The following is a 19784-nucleotide window of genomic DNA, read 5'->3' on the forward strand; positions in this document are numbered from 1 at the left end:
GTGCCGTAAAAATCCAAACAAACAAACAAGGTCACAGTCGCCCTGTGCAAATGTAACATCAAGATTATTTTACTTGGGGACCATACGCCGTTTTCGTGGCATGGCACGAATGTGTCACTTTGAAAGTTCCATGATAACCGCCGAATTAACACATCTGCGGATGTTTATAAATACAAAATAAAAGTTGAATTCTGATTAAGCCGGTGCTAAGGGACGCTAACGATAACTTGCACTTTAAAGTAGCGTCCATGAACAGGCTCAGTCAAACCTGAGTCTGCAACATTTTCAGTTTTGTCCTTTTGGGCTTTCTTTGGGGATTCCACTTTTCTCAATCTTAATCAATTAAATGTATCATATTCAAGTTTTACTGTTGATAATTTTAACAACTTATGTGATGGACTATCTGTAAGTGCCTTCTTACTTTTTCAATTACATGTAGCTAGATATCTATTAAAATCTCCTTATCTAATTGCTCCAGTGGCAATTGCCATGTACGTGTAATTTAAAATGACAGTAAATGTCACATTGACGATTCCAAACCATCACCATACGAACACATTTGCAAGTAGTTGTTTATAAAAAAAATCAAAATAATAATTATTGTCGTGTTTTAATATTTATTTCTGCTTACGCCCATGCTTCGTGTTGATGGGCATTGACAGTAATTTATATCTACCAATAACGGTCCTGAAAAAAAATAAATATACCATGTTGGGCGAGCTTTACGGTTCTCATTTTGATTCTACTGGTACTTTAAATAAGAAAACATATTTTGCTAAAGCTTCCTGGTTCCGTTTTAAGACAATTCCAAGATTTCTGTCTAAAATTAAAATAGTGAAAGAAATCAAGTCCATTTTCTGAAAGTACTATACCTACTTACACTGAAAACAAAACAACTAATTACCACTGTCCTTGAGAAGGACAATGTCCTAGATAGCCCTGTAATTACTGTGTCTGATGTCGATGTTTCCCTAGACTTATTTCTTTTCATTTTCTTTACGCAAGCAATTATGGAGAAAGAAGTAACCTTTCAAGTTTTCCATTCTTTTATTATCAAATATCTAGTCTCGATGTCAGTTAATGGGTTTTCATTGATGATGATGTTGTTTCAAAAGGAATTAAAACAGACATGCCATGTTGTCGACCGATTGCATGAAAGTGAATTTTAGACTTATTATTGTGTTTGCGTTATTATAAGTTCAGTCTCGGTTTGATTGAGTCTCTACATTAGAAATAAGTGCAACATCCCTCACGCCTTCCTAACACCGTCTTTCATTTTTTTGTGGTCCACATTTCCTAAGTGAGTACATAACATACGTTGCAAGCTTTTCTGAGTGCTGTCTGTGGTGCGTATTTTACGCTCCATTAGATATGAACCCCTATCAAAACTCTGTTTAGTTTTGTTTCGCCCACTGTTTTCTCGCTAACGACACACACATTCATTTGCTCGGGATCATACAATGACACAAAAGTAATACATTAAAGGTTCCGCATTTACTACCGAATGACACACATTTGCAGGAATTTCTAAATTCAAAAATAAAAGAAAATGTTTGAATGTTAAATTCTGTTTAACGGCGATGCAAACGGACTTGGGTAGTAGCATACACTTACACTGACGTCTATCGGTAGACGCAATAAAACAAAATCTGCCTCATTTTTTTCAATTTTCCAAAATTGGGTTAGATATAAATTTCCTTTTTCGACAAGTGTGTATTAATCACATGTTAGTAATATAATGCAATACTTTCGTAAAGTTTTTACAGTCTTTATTTACTCTGTATGTCGTGGGCATATGATATTGATTACATATTAAACTTTAAGATAACAATTCACATGAAACTGACCGTTTTATTTCGGCAAGAAGAAAGTCCTTCACCGTCTCGACTATATACATCAATTCACTGTCGTACTTCAGAGTTGTAAATGTGTCTTGTGTGTCTGCAGGATCAAATAAAACGACTGCTCCTGTGTGGAGGGGAGAAATTATTCCCGCGTGTGCTTTGTCTCAGACAGTACATGAAGAGGAACTTTTAACAAGGTAATGCTGACATATATTGGTACTTCCTCGTCCCAAATTTTTAAAAAAATGAACTATTGTTTTTCTTTAGGGTGATATGTTTCATACTTACCTTTCACATAAACTACGGCAGACATATTGAAGTAGACAAATGACATATCCCGTTTGCGTATCATTTTTTTGTGAAGACTTACGCCTGTACTTAAAGCTATATACATCACATTTTTTGTGTCTAGCTTTATGGCATGTTGATTTCTAATAAAGTGAAATTGCGATTTCAGGTACTAAACTTTGTAATACCATTTAGAGCAAAAGTGAAATACCATTACAACATTTAACAATTCTTCATTTGATGGTTGATGTCATCTGCGCTCTTTTCATCTCTTCCGTGGCCTTGTGTAGCTGGGCGTAATTCTGGGCTGCATTCTGCGGACGGCGCTCACAATTTCATATTTCTAAGGTTCTCATATCATTTATGTATACAAAAATCTCTGACACTGACCCTATTGATTGGCCCTTGTAAAAGTGTCAAGGAGTATTGAACATGTAATTTAAATCTGGCGAATAGCTAAGGAACATTGCAACCTCAAATACAAACATATTGATTTCATCACTTGTAATAAATTGCGGAAGACAAAATCTTTTCTCATTTACTGTAACATCAAGCAATGGGCGGTCTTGTGTAAATGTTAAACAATACAAATTGCTTTTATGAGCTGATTTCTTTCTAGAAACACGTCATCCAAAACAGGAACAACGAAAACTTTGCAAGTATAAATGATGTTCTGGTACAGTTTCATCAAAGTCTACAAAGTGGCTGAGTTTAAGCATATTTCAATATTTTAAGTTCTGGGGACCATCCTGTTCAGCGGACCGAAACATTTGAGCAATATTAGTAAAGAACCACTTTACGATCATTTTGCTGTTCAAAATATAGCAAGCAACTGAGAAAAAGATATCATTAGAGTTTAGTTCTATAAATAGCTATGGCGGCCATCTTTTTCTAAAGACCCGAACCATTTAAAAAGTTTCGTTAAAAGTTGCCTAATGATAATTGCTGTACACTTTCACCAATATATACCAAGTGGATGAGGAGGAGTTGTTTAAAGTCTTTTGCTATTTTAAGCACTGGTGGTCATCTAATTCTGCAGCCCGAAATCATTTTAGCTATTTCAGTGAATGACTATATTTCTGTATAGTTTCATCACTATTGGCGAAATCATGCTTCCGAGGGATCACCTTTTTCCAAAGATTTGGAGAAGATATAATTTAAAGCTTATTTCTATTTTCAGCTCTGGCAACCATCTTGTTCAATTAGTCGGAACGATTCGAATAAATTTTGTAAAAGACGTTTTAATAATCAATGTTGTACAGTTAAATCAAACTCTGCTGGGTGGCTGAGGAGAATCGGTATATGCAAACAGTATTGTGACGAAGGAGCACACATTTGGTCTTATTGTAACAACTGCGTCAAGAACTTACTTGTCTATGATTGGTTTACTACGTTTGTGCGCAAAAAAAGACAAAAAAGATAGTTACAATAGTTTGCTGTAATGAATACATGGTTATGGAACACTGTTTGAATCGTCAGATTTGTCCTTTTTTGCAATAACAATGAGTGCTTGAAAAACGGATATATTGTTAATAAACATGGTAGTGATTTGTAAATATTCCACCGGACACCGACCGATGTATTCTTTTCAATTCGAAAGGTTCCGAAAATAATTATTTATTGATGTTTAATTTATTTATGAAGATCATTTGATCTACTCAGATGTCCGCTGGTGCCTTATATAACGGACGGAGGACATTTCGGGTTTTCTTCCACCAGTAATGCTGGACATTCACCATGTGACTAAAACAATGTCGATTTGACTTAGTACTCGACCAGAAAAAAACTTATTTGACTTTGTATTTGTTAAAGGTAACACCAAAAGCTGAAATAAAAATGTAAAAAGTAAATTAAAAGGGTAAAGTCCTTGAAGTATGCATAAAATGACATTAATGATGATTTTGATTGTAAGACCGTTTATTTTAGCCGTTTATTATGACGTCCATACAGTAGAGACGGTGTTAACGACACAATTTACATGCATACCTTCTGTTTTTCTATTCTTAACTGAAAACAAATATGTCATTTTTGTATTGTATTTCTTCTATGCTGCATACTTCTGCTGGCTGATCTTTGGACATCTATTGAGAGAATATTTTTAAGTCAAGAAATAGGAAATTCGAAATAGACTTTTCATCTATTTCTATATACTGCTTCACTCCTCGATAGAGTATACAAAGTGAGGTACCTACGCCCTCAGTGAAAGATAAAGGTAGAACCTGGGAGGGAAAAATATCTTGTAGGGAGAGGGTGACGAATAAAAAAAGATCGACATTGTAAAACAGCAGTGTTGTACCAGTTAATTTATTAAGAACAAAGTTTAACTTAACAGTTTAAGTTTAACTGTTTTAGACTGATCGGGCAAATGTTTAATTGAAAGATTCAAATTTAATTATATCAACATTCAACCAAAGAAGTAAATAACGGTTCAGTACATTGTATTGTCAGAGAGATGTCTTTGCTTGCTCACGATCTGATGATCCAGTGATTGGTTAAGCCAACTGATGTCCATCCACCTCCCTTTAGTCTTACCGTTATGCGTACGTTTCCCGGATATGAAAATTCTTTAAAGTGGATTGGTCTACAATGAGCATACATTCCAAAAGAATTTCAAAAATTGATAAAAACAATAGAAATGTATCATTTAGATGTTGCTTAAAAAGTCCTATGTGATTTAGTATGAACATTTATGTGATGAATAAAAATATTTTGTTCCAAAACATTATGTCATATCAAATCATGTGTCTCTCACTTGCGGTTTGTTTTTGTGTCTGATGTTAAATACTATAAACATGTTTATTAATTGTATTACAGACCTTCCATTATAGACCAATTCACCTTAACATCAGGTCACCAGGAGCTTGACATTAAAATCAAATCTAGGTTGTCCGCTGGTTGTATCTTCTTTATTTTAGTAAATATTACTTGTCATGCCAAGGGAATTGAAAGATTTTTAATCTGACAAAACATTTGCCCCGATATTAGTATTTTTGTTCACTAGAGTTAGCAGATAAAAGCCAATTGTCTGTTAGGAAGTTACCACGCCATACATCAGTACACGAAATTGTACAACGTCATTCCCTTTTCCGCTTGTAATTAAATCTTCAGTATGAAAAAAGAGCAAAATGCTAATTCATATTTTCTTTTATGAACTGCGCCGAAAATTGTCATTTATGATAGTTTAAATGATTAAATTATTTTCATTAAACATACTTCTTTTGACAGTCTTACACCAAACACTGCGTTAACGACACATTTTCCATTTATCATTCTCTCTTCAACTTTTGGGTTAGTCGATCTTATGTAAATGGAATCTGTCAGCATGTCGTTACCTTTAAACCAGGAACCACTTTGTTCTTCTTTTTGCTGCACTCAGTATATAACTTTTTCTTCTGTAGGATATTTTGGCATTGAGAACAAAGATCAACAAGGCAAAGGCAACGTTCACAGGCCGTAGCCCCCGAAACAAACCGGTCACAACAGCAAGTCACCTAGAAGGCACCGAACCAAACCCAGGAGATGACACAAGGGCGTCGAAAGGAGGAAAGTAGAATGATAAGAACTAAAAGGGGACCGTTAACAATTTGCAAGGGTGTTTTATGGTCTTACCATAAAGTAATAATGAACGTATTACGAGGAAAGGCCTTTTGAAACTGACAGACAGAAAACATCATTCGTCTAACATCGTTTCATTAAAGCACATCTATGTCCCTTTTTCGTGTGACTCGTCTTTTGCGACACAGTACTTGGAACAGGATCGCAACAAGGATTTATTATACCCCCAAAAACGAAGTTTGGGGGGTATATAGGAGTCACCCGGTGGTCGGTCGGTTGGTCGGTCGGTCGGTCGGTCCAGACGTCCGTTGCATTTTCCTTGTCCGGAGCATAACTTGCAAACTAATGGTTGGAATTCAATATAACTACATACAATGGTCAAGCACATTGAGAGGAAGTGCAGTGCACAAGAACCATAACTCTATCTTGACTAATTACAGAGTTATTGCCCTTTGTTACTTTTCCTTGTCCGGGGCATAACTTGAAAACTACTGGTTGGAATTCAAAACAACTTCATACAATTGTCAAACACAATAAGGGGAAGTGCAGTGCACAAGAACCATAACTCTGTCTAAAGTAATTACAGAGTTATTGCCCTTTGTTGCTTTTCCATTGCTTTTTTTTTGTCCATTGCATTTTCCTTGTCCGGAGCATAACTTGAAGACTAATGGTTGGAATTAAATATAACTACATACAATGGTCAAGCACATTGATAGGAAGTGCAGTGCGTAAGAAACATAACTCTATCTTGACTAATTACAGAGTTATTGCCCTTTGTTACTTTTCCTTGTCCATGGCATAACTTAAAAACTACTGGTTGGAATTCAAAACAACTTCATACAATTATCAAACACAATAAGGGGAAGTGCAGTGCACAAGAACCATAACTCTATCTAAAGTAATTACAGAGTTATTGCCCTTTGTTGCTTTTCAATTGCCTTCTTTTTTTTGTCCAAAGCATAACTTGAAGACTTATGGTTGGAATTCGATATAACTACATACAATGGTCAAGCACATTGAGAGGAAGTGCAGTGCATAAGAACTATAACTCTATCTAAGTAATTACAAAGTTTATTGCCCTTTATTACTTTTCCATTGCTTTCTTTTGTCCGGACCATAACTTGAAGACTAATTGTTGGAATTCATTATAACTTCATACAATGGTCCAGCACATTGAGAGGAAGTGCAGTGCACAAGAACCATAACTCCATTTCAACTAATTACAGAGTTACTGCCTTTGTTTCTTTTCCTTGTCCGAGCATGACTTTAAAACTACTGGTTGGAATTAAAAACAACTTTATACAATGGTCAAGCACAATAAGGGGAAGTGCAGTGCACAAGAACCATAACTCCATCTTGACTAATTACAGAGTTATTGCTCTTTGTTACTTTTCCATTGCTTTCTTTTGTCCGGACCATATCTTGAAGACTTATTGTTGGAATTCATTATAACTTCATACAATGGTCAAGCACATTGAGAGGAAGTGCAGTGCATAAGAACCATAACTCCATCTTGACTAATTACAGAGTTACGGCCCTTTGTTACTTTTCCTTGTCCAGAGCATGACTTGAAAACTACTGGTTGGAATTCAAAACAACTTCATACAATGGTCAAGCACAATAAGGTGAAGTGCAGTGCACAAGAACCATAACTCCATCTTGACTAAATACAGAGTTATTGCCCTTTGTTACTTTTCCTTGTCCAGAGCATAACTTGAAAACTACTGTTTGGAATTCAGTACAACTTCATACAGTTGTCAATGACATTCAAAGGAAGTGCAGTGCACAAGAGCAATAACTCCATTTTGACAAAATACAGAGTTACTGCCCTTGATACTTTTCCTTGTCCGGAGCATAACTTAAAACGTACTGGTTGGAATTCAAAACAACTTCATACAATGGTCAAGCACAATAAGAGGAAGTGCAGTGCACAAGAACTATAACTCTATCTTCAGTATTTATAGAGTTATTGCCTTTGTTCTTTTTCTTTGTCTTTCTGGACTTATTACAGAGTAATTCAATTAAACTTCATCAATGGCCAATCACATTGAAAGGAAATGCAACATACATGAACCGCAATTATCTTAATTGCCCACAACCATAACTCTATGTTTCAATTCTTTTACAAGGTATTCTGTTACTAGTAACATCCTCATTTCCGAAGCAGACTTGTGGGGGTATTAATCACATTTAGTGATAGTTCTAGTTTTAACAAAATGTTTGCGCAAAACAAACAATTACTTTCTATATAAGTTTGATAGAAAGAACAATAGATTACTTAAGAATATGTTGGTTTTCCCTCAAATATTCTCTTCCCGCTAATGGTCACTTTCACATTTGTAGGAGTTGGTTCAGATAATTTTAACATTACCTTGGGTGTCAAAAAATGGATTAATGCTCCGATTTACCTCTGTAGGAAGTTTAACAAACCATTTAGTATTCTTAAGTGCAAAGGAGATTGTGCTGCAAACAATAGGTGTATATGGTTGCTGTTCCTCCATTATCGAAAAGTATAATCACAATCTTTGGAATTATTAAATATTCTGTCTGTTCGTAAGTATGCATTTATCCTGATGAATTCAACATTATTGAAAACGGCACTACATACTTAAGACATGTTATGCAAACAATAATACAAAATTAACAGAATATCAGTATAGGTAGTTTAGTTGTGGTTGTTTTTACGGTGCACCAACACAATGTTTGTCATATGGCGCCGAAACAGGTGAATTTGGCTAAACCTCGGGTGTTACAAACTTTAAGTAACACCAGGGGTCAAAACCATTTCACCTGCTGGAGCTAAGACTCAATTTCTTCAAACCCATTTAGTCGCATATTACGATCACGCAGGGATAAACGGTGATTGCAGTTCTGATGCCTCAACCACCTCAACCACAAGGGAGAAGGAGTTTGATATATGGGTTTAAACATTACATTTTTAGTGCAACACAACATATTGCTTTACTATGTATTATGGATGATCGATCGCTGCAAAAACGAAAATTTTACGTTTTACATTACAACATCCGGTTCACAGGAAAGTTATGTTTAAACTGTTTTTCATTAAAAGAACTTTGTCAGCTATTTCAAAATAAGCGAAACATAGAAAACTGACATACTTCATTTTTTACAATTTGCTGAAGCATTAGACATATATGACCTTTTCAAAATGCATACAAATTTGCATAAAGGCACATGCGAGATTCAATATGACCAGATTTGCATATTTTTGACGTTCAAGAAGTATCACCTAGGTATTGCAAGAAATTAACTTATGACGATATGTAAATTTATTTGAAATCAGTGTTTGTTTTCAGACGATTTTGTTTTGTAAAATATATACGTCCGTTCTCGACTTGAAGGGAAACGTTCCACTTGCAAATTTTCGTTCATACGACGGAGAGAGAAACCGATTGAATGGTAAATCTTATATTTCGGACAACTCCGTATGAAGACATTGTGACATATTGAAGTCGCCCAAGGCGTTCTGAATATGAACAACTTAAATTGTCTCTCTAACTCTCGCCTGGTTTTCTTAGATCTTAGACTTGGGTTTTGAACTTGTAATTCCAACATTCTTTAATGAAAACTGAATTAGAAATTTGTTTCGGTTCAACATTTAAGGAAGAAGTAACATTTGCATTTACATGTTGCTCTTGCATGGAATCGATAAAGTGTCTGGCGATTACATTTCCTTAAATTATGTCATTTTCAGACGATATATTATGTCATTTCGTTTAGTAATAACATAAAAAAGAGATATTTCAGACAATTATGAAACCAGTCATAAATGTTTCGCAATAACATTTGCAGTAAACCATTTTGCATCTGGTTGTCCGCCCGTCCGTCCGTCCTTCAGTCTGTTAGAAATTTCGTGTCTGCTCTGTATTTTTCAAAACAATGGAGGAAGTTAAAACTTTTTTTGGCAGAAATGTTTATCATAATAAGATGATAGCGCTATTATCTTTTATTGCTATAAAAGTAATGGGAAATGTTTTGGCATTTTTATAATTTCAATTTATATTTGTTTACATATCATGATTTTTTAAAATGTTTTGAATACATTAGCGTTATGATTCGATCAAATTTGCATTCGGGCGTATATTGCCCTGTTTTTGTTGTGCTCTTGTGTTTCGTCCAGCTTTTTCACTCGAACCCAATCAGGTTTACATTGTAAATACATTGTAGATGTTTTGTGGCCGCCGTGAAGGATGTAATGTTTACTTAATTGATACATTTTTCTCAAACCCTGAGGGTAGTACCATTATTACTTCTTTCTTTCTTTCGTTGGCTTAACCAGTTCGATAAAACCTAAACATCAGTTTTAATTAATTTGCACATGTTGCCTTCCCTTATTTTTTTGCATTTTTGCAATGTTCATCACTGGATTCTTTAATTGTTTTCTTGTATTTCAACTATAAGTCCAATACCTATCTTTAACAAAGAAGCAAAAACATCCTGTCAGTTGAGCAACACCTAGGTTTTCTAGTCATTTTCCAAATTACCAGCATGGTAGGTCCCGTCTCGAAATATCAACGACTTCACGTTTTCCTTCCTTGAACTGTGTCAACATTGAAACTTTGACCCCTGTCATCATCTGCTATAAATTGTATGTTGTCTAATTAATCATTGTACACAGCCAGTTCACTCAGACATATTGATATATATCTATTGTTTTAAATTCCTTAGCTAAACCAGCTTCAGGAAAGACATTTCACGTAGTGACTGCATAAATTAACACCTTTGCATTGTTGCATTTTGAAGGCGCTTCCTTCACATGTCTACAATGATTTATAAATGTACTTTTCATTTTCTTTTTATAAACTTCACATCAAGTGTGCGTATAAAGTGATTGTTTATGTATCATTTATGCACCAATTTAGACATTGGTTCACGCGGGCGCTTTGACATTTGAATTATGTACCTCCCCACTTCCCCCCTATTTAATGTGAAATCCCCGCGTTCGCGCTAAATGTCTCCCTATTACAAGTACCCTGCTACTTTGGCACCAGAGGAATTCACCGTCAGTGAGAGATCTGATAGACGGTAAATATTTGGCTAAATGAACTCTCACCAACGTAGTCATCGACATCCATCATGGCATTTTGTTCACTAGATAACGTATTTTTGGTCTGTTATTCAACAGTCCTTGTCCAGTGCTCTGTGACAGCGGTAAAAGCAATTACTTCATGCCAATATTGTTATGTTTTTCTGTTTCTTCGGGATCAATGCTGCAAACCGTTTTAGTGTTTAAGATTGACTGTCGTTTAAGCCGGTGCTTGGGAGTCATAAGAGATATTGCACATAAATATTATCTTTCATACGCAGACTCAATAAAAAAGGAGTCTGTAATTGTCAACCACTTGCCTCGTTTTTATTACTTTCGAGAAATCTCCCCTTTTCTAGATATTTTACTATATATCTGTTGTTAAGAACAAGACATTGTCATACATGTTTGCTCTCAACTGATGATTTTCGATTTTCACTGAGTGATTCATATTAAAGTGTTTGTGCTGAAAAGAAAATAATAAAGGAAAGTTAGTTATGCGTCCATATCAAAGTATTAGGGATTATGGGGGAGTCGAAAACTGGGCGCTGAATCGAATCAACGATAAAATTAGACACTATTTTGTTCAATTTAAACCAAAGAACAAAAAAAGAAATATTTTTATTTTCACATGCTCTTTAAATACATTTGATGTCGGATGCAAATTTTATTGTAATAATTGACACGAAAGTCGTTTTGATATGTAAACAATACGTCATTAATATTATTATAATAATACGTTTGTTTCGATATAAATATGCCGTTCAAATTTTTGACGTCACAATTAACGTCCAATCATTAATGAGCATGTAAAGCGTTTCGATAAAAAATAACTTATTTCATTTTGGGAAAATAATGTAGAATTTATGCAGATTGGTTAGAAGTTATTGATTGAATTCATAAGTGAAGTTGTGGACAAGCATGGCCCATGTTACGTCTGCTACCAAACTAAGCCGATCGTTTGTGCCACGTTATAACAGGTCCATCAGTCAACTTTCTTCAATTCCCAGCAATTGCAAAATACCTATGTCTGCTTGCAACATGGATATCAAGATTAAAGAATGGATGTCAGAAGAAAAATTGTTACGACCCTATCGTCAAATTGAATTTATTTACAGTGTCAGTTTGAATGTCAAAAGCTAGGTCCGTAAATATAACGATATCCGAATTTAGCCTATTTTGTTGTTTTGGGCGATTGTATCAAATTGTGGAACAGTAAACTTCAAGGTTTAGATTTTAACAATTAGAAATAAGTGCGGCCCTTGATGAATTACCTCGTTTTCAATGTAATTAAATTAATACATACACAAACACATACAAAAATGCGAACTGCAAGAATCAGAAAGATTGTTAAACAATTGTATAATTGTAAAGACAGTTTAATATATCAATCTTTTCCTTTTGAATCTTAAGTTTGATTACAACACTTGTGTCAGCTGTAACAGATGTATAATGATTTTATTGTTTCTTTTAAAATATTAAATATTAATTTTACAAGTTATTTATGAAGCGGCGTATAAAAACGTCAGTTCATGACAATTTATTACGGCGGAGTATGGATCGTTTCAAAATGCATCGAAATTTGAATCGTTTTTCTAACGCCAAAAAAACGCAGTGATAACGTAATTTGCATATAAACAGATAAAATTGACAGCTTTATTTAAATATAATTAAAACAAAGTAGTTGAATTTATGTTTAATTACGATCAATTCATCATCTTAAACCCCGATAAAGAAAACGTAACGTCAAATCATACGTTGAAAAGTACTTTTTCCGGATTCTATCGTTATCGTTAACTCCATGCAAAATTATCTCGTTTCGGCACATAGAAATATCATTTAAGACTATCACTTAACCAAATCAGATAGTGCGAAATATCTATAAAATATGGTGGCTTATTAGTGCCATGCCGTATTTTGGCTCCGCAAAGGCGATAAAGCCCCGGTCACATATTCACGGATAATGCCACGGAAGAGCTACGGTCTAATCGTTCACGGATTACTACGGAAATGTGAAATTCCGTAGTCCGCTACGGTTCCAGTACGGACACACAACGGTATGAGCACGGAGTCCGACGGATTTACCACCAAAAGTCCCCGGAGAGACACGGATTGTTACGGACCGACACGGTTTGATACGGAGCGACACGAATCAGGACGGACGCACTACGGATACACTACGGTCTGCTACGGTATAAGCACGGGTTAGTACGAATAAGTACGGTCTGATACGGAGAATAACGAATTGATACGGAGAAGAACGAATTGCCACAGATCTATACGGATCTTATATATCCGTCCACAACCTCTTGCTTGCTCATTTTCAAAATGCCTCACAAGAAAAGAACACCTAGAAAACGAATTGCAGAGTTCAATGGTTTTGGCGAAGAGGATACGATCTAATCGCGTCCGACCCCCGAGGCACATCAGGTACGATTAAAGTGAATGTCTTGAACCTCAACAAGTTCGGCCATGAGAGCCTCATACTAAACACGAAGCTGTCTTCGTAAAAGGCCATCTCTAGTCCACCATCTCGTCTGTCTTCTCTTTCCTGATTAGTGTGGACTAGTAATCATTAATGAAAAATGTTGATCAATACTGCTTCTCTTTTAATTATAAGATTTGCTGTTCATTTTACAATTACATTAATAATCGTGAATGTTTATGTTTTACAAATATGTAAAAAGCTCGTTAATCAATCTTATTATCACTCAAGGGCCAGCGTCCGAGGCTTATGAGCACTTCGTTTTATGTACATATTTACTCCAATTTCACGATCCAATGTTTGTAAAATATGGAACATTAGAATGATGTTATTCTATTACTTATGAATTGTAGTACGGTATTAATATAAATTTACTTCTATGCATGCCATCAAGCAACTCGACCACTGCCTCCGCATTCTTAGCCATTTCAATATAAAGTTGCAGCCAGTAAATGGCAATTATCATTTACTTTATGTTCCCGCAAATATGTCTGTTTTTAACAAGAAGGTAGTATTCATGAAAAAGTACATGATACTTAATTCATCCGTACTAAACAGTGGTGGACCGTACCATTCCCTACCGTTTCGTGTTGCAACGCAATAAACCGTATAAGACCTTGCTAATCCTTGCCTCTCCGTAGTACAACGTATAACGATCGTGGCATTCCGTGACAATGCCGTATTAATCCGTATTAAAACCGTAGCTTATACGTAGGATAACCGTACAAATACGTAGTTCTCCGTACCAAACCGTGGAAATCCTTGACAAGTTGGTGCACTACGGATGAGTACGGACTAGTACGGTTTTCGTACGGACCAGTACGCATTAGTACGGTTTAATACGGACTAAGAGGGACACGCTACGGTTGATTTTTCCGTAGCAAATTTTTGTGCATGTTCAAAAATTGTCAAGGATCGCTACGGATATACAAGGACTACTACGATTGATTACGGTTACAATACGGAGAACTACTGACCAGTACGGGTAGCTACGGACGATGCCGGAATTAATCCGTGGCTCTTCCGTGGGCGTATTCCGTGAATATGTGACCGGGGTATTATATGACAATATTGAGATTCTGTCGTACTTTCCCTTCGCGGGGCGCAAAAGCAAAACACGAAAATACTAGTCACCACTATCGTATTTTCGTGTTTTCGCCTGGCGCCCCGTCGAGCGAAAATAAGACAATGTCACTGCATTATCTATTATCGCATCGCGGGGCGCCAGGCGTAAACATGATACTACGTAAGTGGTGAATTTGTCGTATTATCATGTTTTCGCCTTGCGACCGCGGAGCGAAAGTACAGCATGACACAAATCAACTACCATAATAAATAGAAAGGTGTTCCGAAATATTTTTTTTAGTTTACGTGTATGTTTTAAGCTATTTGATGAACCAATGTTATGTACACAGACTGTGGCATCTTACCGTGCCACAAAAGAAGTTCGGCATTGTCCAGAACCTTATAAGTATATATAAGTAAGAAACGTCCATGGAGTTCTTGTGAAAAAACGCACATGAGTCGTTTTATGAAAGCTTGCAGGACACAGTGCCATCATTAATTGAAATGCATTGAAATTATTACTATTACAAAGAATCCAACTGACTTTTTACGCCAATGTCAAGTATGTAAGCATGCATGTAAAGAATGAAGCTTCAACATCGTTTTGACTTCAGACCAAGAATTCCACTGAGATGAAAACCACGATCATCATAATCGCGAAACATGTTTCCATACTGTCCAAAACATGGGACTTTTATCTTTAGTTCGGTAACACCTGCCATTGATAAGATTTTGAAATAAAAGTTTATAGGTATTTCTAGCTAAAATGACTATCTGTCCATCCAAGTGTAAATGCTCAGTCAAAAGGTTAAACTAAAAAACGTTGACTTTTTGCGTAATTGTGTTCAGATTCTTATTTTACTATGATAAAAAAATAAATAATGCACGTGACCAAAGAAAATGTCTAAACTAAGAGTGCGGCAGTCTTTTTATAAGTTTGGCAGGTTTTATATTTTATTATACAAATTTTTCAGTATCAATTATTAAATGATACTTTTTTACAGGTTTGCTTTGATCTATGCTGGTGACAAAGGTATTCACGCATTTTCTATACCAAGGTCAAGATTAAATACAAAGTAAAGAGGAAAGTCTGTGATCCAACAGTTCCCCATTAACTAGACTATTTATTTCTTGATTTAAAACATATATTTTTGTTGGTCTTTGAGTCAAATGACATAAATAACTTTAACTATACGGCAGGATACTCAGTCGTTCGGCCGTGCACTGTTTTAGACGATAGAACTCTCAACCTTTTGCAAATTGGCTGGTAATTGTGAGGGGTTTGAATCAAAACTTACATCGACAGGGTGCCTTTAATAAAATCAGTAATCCTAAATAAAATCATTCATTTTATTTCATACAGAATTTATCATATTAATTTTAGTTCCTTTGTTAAGGAAGCTGTAACTACGGTGCCCCGGTTATGTTCATTGCGACACACACATAACTCGAAACAACGAAAACACAAAGATATCGAGTTTTCAGCATAGTGGTTTCGTTATTTCGACTTTTCGCCATCGTATTTCGGCTTTTAATCATCGTACCTTCGAATTTTTACCATCGTGGTGGTTTCGTTTCGTCTTTCGGTCGCTTCAAGTTATACTTGTGTCGCCATTGACCTAACGGGACACCGTAATAAGCATAAATAGGCACCCTCTCAAATCCGTTCAATGAGTGAAAATTTATACTAAATAAAACAAGGGCTTGTGGCTGATGTGTAGGGTTTGAACCCTGGAGGACAGAAATCCTTATATTACTAGCCTAACGCGTTAAGCAGTCGGTCATGGCAGCCACGTATTCATTCAAAACCATTCGTTTTAGCAATTAATGGGCAGAAAAAAAACCTTCTTAATATCTCGTTTTGTATTACAATGACAACAGTTCTAGCTCATTTGGTTTATTAATCAGTGATAGTCTTTTACCGACATTGATTCGTAATAACTTTATTATTCAAATTGATACCTGTTTTACAAGTAAACAGTCGTTTGATGATAGTGATCAAATTGTCACGTGGCTTTCATATTACACCGCTTCTAAGTGTGTTTTATATGAACAAACTAATAACTAATTTATTACGTCACCATCTGATGTTTCAGTGTCAAAGTGTCGGTTACCTCGTGGCATTGTTTTATTTATTTAAATATGGACAGATGAATGTTGATAAAATGTAATCAATCTCGTTCTTGAGGTGTTCAAAGAACCTTGTACTAGGAGTTTTCACTTAGTTATTTCCTAGGAGATATTGCTAATATTCATTTATCTAATCCCATTCCTTCAAAACCACACATGATTTAGATTCTCAATGAAGTTTTCCTATGAAAGAATCCAAAAAAACAAATGATTTTATAAATTCTAATCAATTCTCGTGCAAGCGTCTAGTGAAATAGATGAATATTATATTCTTACAAAGCGTCTGGGGATTTACAAATGGCACTTCCACAATCTTATCGAGTCGCTGATATACATATAATCATTTTTGTAAGATTTTAAATTATTTCCACTGGGAAACTTGGGTAATTCTCGATTACTTCCTACCACACAAAATAATAGGAACATTTCTATCTCGTCTCTCTTTCGTGCTAACCGTTACACAGTCATAAAGCACCAGGCCACACGGCGTCGCATTTCTCGCGGAGTAATATCACAGTTATTGATAGCATCTGAAAATGACTTTTTAGAAATGGAAGTAATTAGTTTTACAACTTTTTTTGTCATTATAATCCTTTCGTTTTGAATAATTCTCGTAAGACTATCGGGAATTTCTTGTACTTTTTTCTTCTCTTCTCCTTCAACGCCTCCCGTAATCTTGACATTGTTGAGCTCCGTAAGATTTACGTTCATTTCATAAGTTTATCGTCCGCCTTTTTGTTTCATACATAAAATTCTATTTTTCATAACCCGTCATAAATTTCCAAAAATACTTATGAGATGATAAGGGGCTAGGGTCTTTGCACGACTCGGCCCACCCAGTTAGTACAAAACGAGGACTATGTAAAATATGTTATCCAAATTGCCGTTATTTCAAGTTCTCTCTGAACTTTTCCAAAGCAAAATTGTGTCGTTTTTTTTTTCGTCGTCGTTGTTGTTGTTGTTGATTTTCGTATTATGAAAGGACATTGGTGATCCGTTAGTGGTTTAAACGACATAGTTAAAGCTGTTAGTGTTTTATTATAAGGATATTAATCTATACATGTAAGCAGATCGTAAAACTGCAGAAAAGGTCGAAAAAAGAAGAATAAAATAACAGCACAGAGCAAACGTTGCTGGATTTGAACTATTCATGGTAAATCTCGTTAGTCTCATATATTAACGAGTTTCCACATACTTAGTTCGGAAGCATTTGTACATTTGGTGAGATTATTTCATACAATTTCTTTATTTCTTTCTTTCTTTCTTTCTATCTTTCTTATCTTTCTTTCTCGTTCTCTTCTGTTTGCTTGCTTGTTTGTTTGTTTGTTCGTTCGTTCGTTTCTTTCTTTTCATTTCTTTCTTTCTTTATTGTTTCTTTCTTTTTTCTTTTATTTATTTATTTATTTATTTATTTATTTATTTATTTATTTATTTATTTATTTATTTATTTATATATCTATGTATATGTTGTACTTTCGTTCTTTTTATAATTCATTTATTTATTTATTCATTCGTTCGTTTGCTTCCTAGAGTTTACCAATTTCAATAGATAAACGTTTTCCATATAGTTGTTCTGTATCATTTAAGATGACTAATGCTCATGTATTGGTGGCTCATCAGTTCTTTATTTATTGCTGGAGAATAATCATATATATATTAAAGTAGTAATGTTAATCTACTTTTACCTGATGTCTACATTTCTCTGACAGTATGAGTTAGTTGCGTCCCTTGGCTGATGGAAATATATTAAAGTAATGAGTAAGTGAAAATACAAATGTTAAAGTTTACACTAGTAATACAGTTAAAGCTGTTAACGGTGACCAGTCTTAGGACACATGGGAAAAGATAATTTGCTTACAAGTGGTGCATCAAGGGAGATTACTCACTTTTTTACAAAAGTGGGCAATACAACAATGGCTCAGATTTTTGTATATGTCTGATTTCTTCAGCATTAACATTATTGTTATCGAGCACGGGCTTTATTCATTACAAAATTACATAATTTTGTTTTACGTTGACGTATGAGTTTCACAAGTACCATGAGATATGAAAGCACGCATGCGCGAACGAAATCATTTCCATCGACAAAACTGGTAACGCTTTTTTGCGTTTAATTTAGCTGTGTGTAAAAAAAGATAAGTGATCATTGATATGCAAAGTTAAAATTCAATCTAATATTGATGATGTTTAACTCATTTTAATTTTCTAAATACACAAAAAATATCACTTTTGAATATCTAAAACATGATGGCGTTGCGCATGCCTATGTTGACTCTTCCATCAAGGACTGATTACTGATGGAACAGTTAATCAATTAACAAGTTGTACTTGTATCATCTTTTTATCTCGTGCTTTCTAATTTTGTTGAGAATTTTATAATGTTATTCCTAGAATTTGAATGGGATAAATTTTAATTACGTCATAATAATGACACGTGTATAAATTGTTTAATATTGATTTTGTTTTTGCTGTTGTTGTTTGTTTGTTTTTGTTATTTATTTTTTTCATTAATCAAAATGGCTGTAAATTGCATGATGCCCCTGTTTTATATGCAATATGAATAACGCAAAAAAAAGAAATAATGATAATTGTTGGTTTTTTCGGGAGAGTGTTTGTTTGGTTATTTTTGTCTGAACATGTCACAGAAACGCAAGATTAAATGCCCCTTTTCTGTCATCGGATGCTATGCTATTAGGTCGGTTTTTAATGCGCATGCGCAGATTGTGAGGGGGGGGGGGTAAAATGTCTGTATAATAACCCTTTCTAAACGATGATCAGTAAATTCATGTCACAATGGAATGAACGTTCGAGATTTTTAAAGAACTAAAGAAAAATGATATATGTTTATAATATATCCTATGATTTATATATGTGTCTTTATTTCTAGAACAAACTACATATCTTATATTAATATATTTCAGATAAAATAACATAGAATGTTCCAACTTGTTATTTGCTGTACATAAAATACCGTAATGTTGTTTACTCGTTTAAAGATGATTATATTTTATTGTGTGTGTTCAAAACTGTCATATTTCAGGAATAAATAATATATTTCCTCCAAATTCAATTACATCGTTGTAAAAACATTAAAGTGTTTGTTGTTGTTGTTGCTTTTTTCCATGAATAAGATAGTTTAATTTATTGATGTGTCTGCTTACATAAGAACTCTATCCATCAAACGATTGTTGGCCAGTGTCTTCCCTTTATACGCTTTTTCTAGATCAATATTCACAGCCATGTACTGGATAAGGATCGCACCGAATCATCGCGCTACTACGATATCAAGAATAGATAGAGGATATTCAAGTTTTTTCTATAAATACAGGATTTATTTTCATCAAGTGGTATGAAAATAAATATTTTATGA

This window comes from Ruditapes philippinarum, unplaced genomic scaffold (assembly GCF_026571515.1).
Source record: "Ruditapes philippinarum isolate M1 unplaced genomic scaffold, ASM2657151v2 ctg433_1_1_1_1, whole genome shotgun sequence".
NCBI classification, from domain to species: Eukaryota; Metazoa; Mollusca; class Bivalvia; order Venerida; family Veneridae; genus Ruditapes; species Ruditapes philippinarum.